This window comes from Limulus polyphemus, unplaced genomic scaffold, assembly GCF_000517525.1.
Source record: "Limulus polyphemus unplaced genomic scaffold, Limulus_polyphemus-2.1.2 Scaffold4621, whole genome shotgun sequence".
Taxonomy (NCBI): Eukaryota; Metazoa; Arthropoda; class Merostomata; order Xiphosura; family Limulidae; genus Limulus; species Limulus polyphemus.
The window spans coordinates 38,164-45,074 of NW_013670231.1; the positions used below are offsets into that span (position 1 = coordinate 38,164).

A 6,911-nucleotide genomic window follows, 5' to 3' on the forward strand; every position below is an offset into this window, starting at 1 on the left:
CCCTCGTGTTGCTTTGCGCGAAATTCAAAACAAACAAACTTAAACGATCTATCAGAAATAATTAGTATCCTGAGTCAGATTGAAAAATGTAGTAAAATGGAATAGAGATAATACTTCTGTGGTAGAATATAGTAATCTGACAATGTTGGAGAAATCCTCATGGAATTCTGTGGTGTAAACACCAGTGTTAATTATTTCCTACAGACTTTGAAAGGATCTTAATCCGGGCCGAACGTGACCCAGTGGTTATCGTGCCGAACTGTGGAGCTCAGATTCCATGGGTCGCGGCCCGTTACCGACTAAAAAATAAATAAAAAGAAAAAACGAGCTGCGCACTTTGATACGGAAGACCTGAACCGCAAGGTAGAAAAAAAAAAAACATTGAAGGTCTAATAAATAAATCATACGTCAAAGCATGTGATAATTATTGATATCCTTATATACTGTTTGAGTCAACTGTTTGCTGGGAACGCAAGAATAGTGTTTATTAATAATCTAACTTACATTAACTATACAAAATTACCAAAACGACACGTGAACTAGAGTGAACGTCTTTATACTTCCACTTATGAGTACAGAAAAGAGAAATTTGGAGGAGTCGCTGTTTGTAATTAAGCACAAAGCTACACAAAGGGCTATAGGTGCTCTGCCCACCACAGGTATCGAAACCCGATTTATAGCGTCGTAAGCCTTCAGACTTACCGTTGAGCCACTGGAAGATGGCGTGGGGGCAGTAGGGCATAATAAGAAGACAGTTGGTCTCTTATTGAATGTTTCAAAGAAGACAGTTGATCTCTTATTGAATGTTTCCAAGAATACAGTTGGTCTCTTATTGAATGTTTCCTAGAATACAGTTGGTCTCTTATTGAATGTTTCCTAGAATACAGTTGGTCTCTTATTGAATGTTTCCAAGAAGACAGTTGGTCTCTCATTGAATGTTTCCAAGAAGACAGTTGGTTTCTTATTGAATGTTTCCAAGAAGACTGTTGGTCTCTTATTGAATGTTTCAAAGAAGACTGTTGGTCTCTTATTGAATGTTTCAAAGAAGACAGTTGATCTCTTATTGAATGTTTCCAAGAATACAGTTGGTTTCTTATTGAATGTTTCCAAGAATACAGTTGGTTTCTTATTGAATGTTTCCTAGAATACAGTTGGTCTCTTATTGAATGTTTCCTAGAAGACAGTTGGTCTCTTATTGAATGTTTCCAAGAATACAGTTGGTCTCTTATTGAATGTTTCCTAGAATACAGTTGGTCTCTTATTGAATGTTTCCAAGAATACAGTTGGTCTCTTATTGAATGTTTCCTAGACGACAGTTGGTCTCTTATTGAATGTTTCCATAATCGTAATCCGATACCGATCGAAAATAATTGAATTTTCATATAATGACCTTGAACTTTGAACTTAATTTTTTTTTAAATCTAATATCGAACTAGTACGATCCTTTTATATTTTATGAATCGAATAGGCTCTCAATGAAGGCGACGGGGAACCGCCAATGTTCTAATTTTTGCTACAATACATGTGAAATTAAGCAAGCAACCAGCCCAATAAATAAGTATTTGAAACACAACTAAGTTATTGTGCTTCAACTCTTGAAAGAAAAACAAAGTAGAAACAGCGTTAGAATAAATAAACGTTTGAGAAATTTGCAGAAGAGAAAACTGGTGCAAATTACTTTTAATTTACCGTACGCTTTTTCTTTGTTAGACGTACCACAATTCTTGACAGTATAGAATAAATATATTTCTAGAAATCTTATACTCCTTACCTGTTGTCTTACGCTTTTTAAATATTGATATTAGTTCAGATAAGAACCATACAACTTATAAATTCGTAGAGCAAAATACATCACATTCAATAAAAAAAAAACGCGACTGACTATAAAATGTAATAAAACTAATATCTCGACCCACAAACTTGAAGAGTCCTCGCTTCTCACAGCCTTCCTTTCACTTTGCCGCTCCCAAGATAAATATTCTGCCCAGCATCATCAGCCTGGGCAGTTTCTCTTCCTAGATGGCGCTAGTAGGGTGACAACACGCGCTGTGTCGTTGGAACCGTCCGCGATCAGTGAGGGTCTACCTTATTATGGTTCTTTCAACACATAATAATGAAGAATAACCATAAGCGCAAGCACTTAACTTCGGCGAGCTTTGTGTGAACATCACCAATCATACAGTAACAACAAATATTAGCCGTAGGTGAGAGGTGTCGTGCTTTGCCATGAACACACAATAATGAAGCGTACTGTCTACTGGTGCACGTAATGGGAAGACCTCCCAGTAAGAGCCAACCACACATTTTAAAGCTGCTTTGGAAACAAATGCTACAGATATAGAGTAAACATCTCTGTAAATAGTTGGATTCAACTAGTTGTCCGTCCCTCAACCTTCACTACTTCTTCGTCAGTGTGGTTGAATCTCCTGAGTTACTGCTGAGAAACAGGAATTACGTGGTCTATTAAGCCTTCAACATCATTGCTTTATGCGTTAAGCTGCTCCCCAATTTGACTCGGTCATATAATATATATATATATATATATTAATGCTGAAGTTTCAAGGAACGTTTATCTTTCTTTTGTTAGTTCGAATGTTGAATTCATAACGATTGCGATTTTCTTTGCTTTGCGTGTTCTAATACTTGTTTATTTTACAGAGACAAATTTAGCATTTCAAAAAAACAGGTGGATTCTGTTGTACCTAAACCCCCGTAGATGTCGTGAAAATAAGTACTCATCATCCACATTACAAAAAGTTGCACTGTAAAAGTGCTTAACATAAGTTCTATTTGCACTTAAAAGTCTTCTTTATGACAAATACAAAAAAGTTGCACTGTAAAAGTGCTTAACATAAGTTCTATTTGCTAAAATATTGTATGAAGCTGCAAATATTTGGCAAAAAATGAAATAAAACATGCAGTATTTTCTTTACACGTTTTTTTGTTCCACATACAAATTATGAAACGTTTTGTTGCCAAATACCCACCACGCTGTTTGTAAATAAATAGAACAAAGGTTTCGATATAGGAGTCAAGATATAACCAATCTTTTTTACTTGCTAAGCAAAAGATCACGAAGGTTTCGCAGTTGAGAAAAGCAAAAGATGAAGAAGAGTGATCATAAAATCAGAAAATATAAGTTTTATTTCTTTACGACACTTGACCCGAATGTTTTAGAAAAGTTTAACCTTCATAAACGTACATAGTTTATTGTTGATATTCACAAATCTGTTCTGAGACCACCATAGGTACCGAAGCCCGGTTTTTAGCGTTATAAGCCATCAAACTTACCGTTGAGCCACGAAAGAGAGGGGGGGGAGGAGACTGCATAGTTTAAAATCGCCATTAAAGTTTGGTTTAGTTGTGGTTAAGCACAAAGCTACACAATTGGCTATCCGTGCTCTGGCCAATACGGGTATCGAAACCCGAATTTTAGGGTCATAAGTATACAGACTTACAGATGAACCACTGGAGGTCCGCCATTAAAGATAAACTGGATATCAAACTACTTTCTAAACCTGCATCTAGGTTATCATTTATACAATTTCATTCCCTGGCGTTCAAAACGGGAAATAACCATAACCCTTGACTTACTTTTCATCACTGGGCTATTTGCATGCGAAGTCATATCGAAAAGTGAATATAAAATCACAAATATATGGCTTGAATAATAGATTTTAACTTCATATATAATATATGGCTTGAATAATAGAGTTTAACTTCATATATATAATATATGGCCTGACTAACAGAGTTTAACTTCATATATATAATATATGGTCTGAATAATAGAGTTTAACTTCATATATAATATATGGCCTGAATAATAGAGTTTAACTTCATATATAATATATGGCCTGAATAATAGAGTTTAACTTCATATATATAATATATGGCCTGACTAATAGAGTTTAACTTCATATATAATATATGGCCTAAATAATGGAGTTCAACTTCATATATAATATATGGCCTGACTAACAGAGTTTAACTTCATATATAATATATGGCCTGAACAATAGAGTTTAACTTCATATATATAATATATGGCCTGACTAACAGAGTTTAACTTCATATATAATATATGGCCTGACTAACAGAGTTTAACTTCATATAAAATATATGGCCTAAATAATAGAGTTTAACTTCATATATTTTCTAGAAGCCTTGAAACATGCGGCTACATCAAGTTTTTAACACATTCAACAGATATTTTCAAATACGTCTAATGACATATAAAAGCGTGGCCGAATGCTCTACTAATCTAAAAGAGAGAGAGAAAAGTAAACATTTAAAGAGGTTACCGCTAGGTTGCGCCAGTACGTGAGGGGTTTGAAAATTCTAATTCCTTCTAATATAACCGAGATGAGGAATGAACTATGACCTGCGGCATTTGAGTCCAGTAATTTAGATCAGTCAAGAGTGCTTGTCAGGTAGTCAAGGCACGGGTTCAAATCCTGCTCGTCTTCTCTATCTGTCCACTTCTTCAGAGAATCAACAAATACTGAAATTATCTCGTGACATTCTTAGTTATATCTAAATAAAAGAAATACAATCATACTGGTGAAAATATACAAGTGCTTCTCCATAATGTACCTCAAAACAGGACATTATCAATACGACCTCTCGATGTAGTCTATAAAAAAGTCATTGGTCAAGATAAAGTCACGTAATAAGTATGGACGTGAGGTTAAAGTGAAAAAGAAAATGAATTAAGTATAAAACAGGGACTAAAACAATATTTTCGGATGGGGAATTGTTCAGTTGCACATTCTACCTTTAGTTAGAACTTCAAAATAGTTTGCATCAATTTTAAAACAAGGTTCGTTTCCACGTGCAAGAAATATACAAAATATCCTAGTAAAGATTTCAATGCACGTTTAGAAACGCAGGAAAAATACCAAAGAGCACGAACGTCTCCACCACCCCTCCACCTTCCCGCTCGGTGTCTCAGCAGGAAGTACGATGGCTTATAACGCTAAAAATCTGGCTTCGACACATATAGTAGACAGATCATAGACAGGTCATTGTGTAGATTCGTGCTTTACAGCAAACAATTAATAAGCACGAAGGTCGAAAGGTCAAAGAGTTCAGCTATATTATAGCAAAAATGAAAATTACTAGGTGTAGCACATCAAAACAATTTTCCCACAAAGATAGAAACATCGCCTAAAAAACACCGGCGTTGACCATAAATTGAAGTTTTTTCCGCCTTAGTTATCTGAATGACTTCAACATACATTTAACCATCCTGGACAAAGCCACTTATTTAACTGTAGGCTTGTAATCCTTTCTGTAGAAGAGAAAATTATTACTATTTCGTCGGAAGCTTTCATCGTTCGTTTGTTTGTAAACGGGACTAATTTATAATAGGTTTATCGTCCTATTTTTCTCTCTTTTGTATTCCTACCCCAGTGGCTCAGCGGCAAGTCTGCAGGCTTATAACGCTAAAAAACGAGCTTCGACGTCCGTGGTGGGCACAACAAGGTAGCCCATTTTGTAGCTTTGTGTTTAATAACAAACAAACAGTTTCTCGTTTAACGCCTTGTTTATATAGATGTTGGTTTCACAGTAAAGCAGCCAATCTGCCCCAACACAAAAGGTTTAACCGACGTGTTTGCAGTTTTGCCCAAAGACACGCTCTCTTATCGGTGTTGGAAAACATTTCTGGGAAGTGATATAGTTATTAGGAACAGGAATATCTGGCCGGTAAGAGTGAAATAGAGCGCTGCCGATGGTGTATCTTGCATAAGCTAGACTATCCGAAATTCCCATACAATAAACGAATGATAAACACAGCAGTTTTGATTCAGACCGGTTATATGAATGTCACCAATGGAGATTTATTTATATGTGGAAACATTTGTATGATGTGGTTTTATTGTATGGTGTGGTTTTATTGTATGGTGTGGTTGTAATATAGCCTAAAACCGTTGCCTTCTAACAAGCGTTAAATCAAAATAGGGACAAACAAACTTAATAACATTCCCACACTTAAAGTGTTAAGGAAAGCGCATAGACAAAATCTACATCGAGCTGATCACTTTGAAAGAGATTAAGAAAACAAATGGGTGTCATTAAGGTCAGGATGATTGAATAACATGCGGATTTCAACGGATCTTAAAAACACATAACTTTTACAGAGTACCGTATTGATACCTGTAAAGATATGGGTGCATATGAAAACGATCATTCGTGGAAATTTCCCACTTCTAACAGAGGACCTGTGCTTCCAAAACCTCCAAGATTCAAGACGTGCGTGTGTTCAAATGACACGAAAATACCCAATGTTAAGTGCATTCGGATTGTAATAGTTGCAGTGCATCCATGGAGGTCTCAGGGGCTTTATGAGTTGTCTTTAAGAAATAAGTAGCCCCTCAGGGGCTCAGCGCTAAAACCTGAAGGCTTATTTTTTTTTTAAAGGGGGTTTCGATATCCGTCGTGGGCACAGAATAAATAGCCCATTGTGCAACTTCGTGCTTAAAAAAAACAAGCAAATAATAAATACTTGTTTCTTTCTCTGTAACTATTTCACAAGAAGTTGAAACAAAAACTTCACCCTGAATAACATATAGTTCGGTATACCCTAGAAGCTCCATGTTATACACTATTAATAACATATAGTTCGGTATACCCTAGAAGCTCCATGTTATACACTATTAATAAGTACATCAATCGGTAAACATTACCAGATCCTATATCGTTCAAAAACGTATGGTTCCGTACACTCCGCCCCCCAGTGGCATAGCGGTATGTCCGCGGACTTACAGTGCTAGAAACCGGGTTTTGATACCCGTGGTGGGCAGAGCACAGATAGCCCATTGTGTAGCTTTGTGCTTGATTACAAACAAACCGTACACTTCAATTGTTCCATGTTACATGCTATTAATAACACATCGATCGGTATACAC

At 36.1% G+C, this 6,911-nt stretch overlaps 1 protein-coding gene across 4 annotated transcripts in view; it reads right to left on the minus strand.

Annotated features, from left to right (window-relative positions):
- Positions 1-6,911, minus strand: part of LOC106471432 (solute carrier organic anion transporter family member 4A1-like) — a 67,901-nt gene that overhangs the window by 24,581 nt on the left and 36,409 nt on the right. For 2 of the 4 annotated variants that reach the window (XM_022400043.1, XM_022400044.1), the window contains exon 1: positions 1,772-2,057. The exons of the other annotated variants lie outside the window; for them this stretch is intronic. The gene's annotated coding sequence lies outside the window, so the exon portion shown is untranslated. Of the gene's footprint in view, positions 1-1,771; positions 2,058-6,911 lie in introns of those variants that run through there. 4 annotated transcript variants of the gene reach the window in all.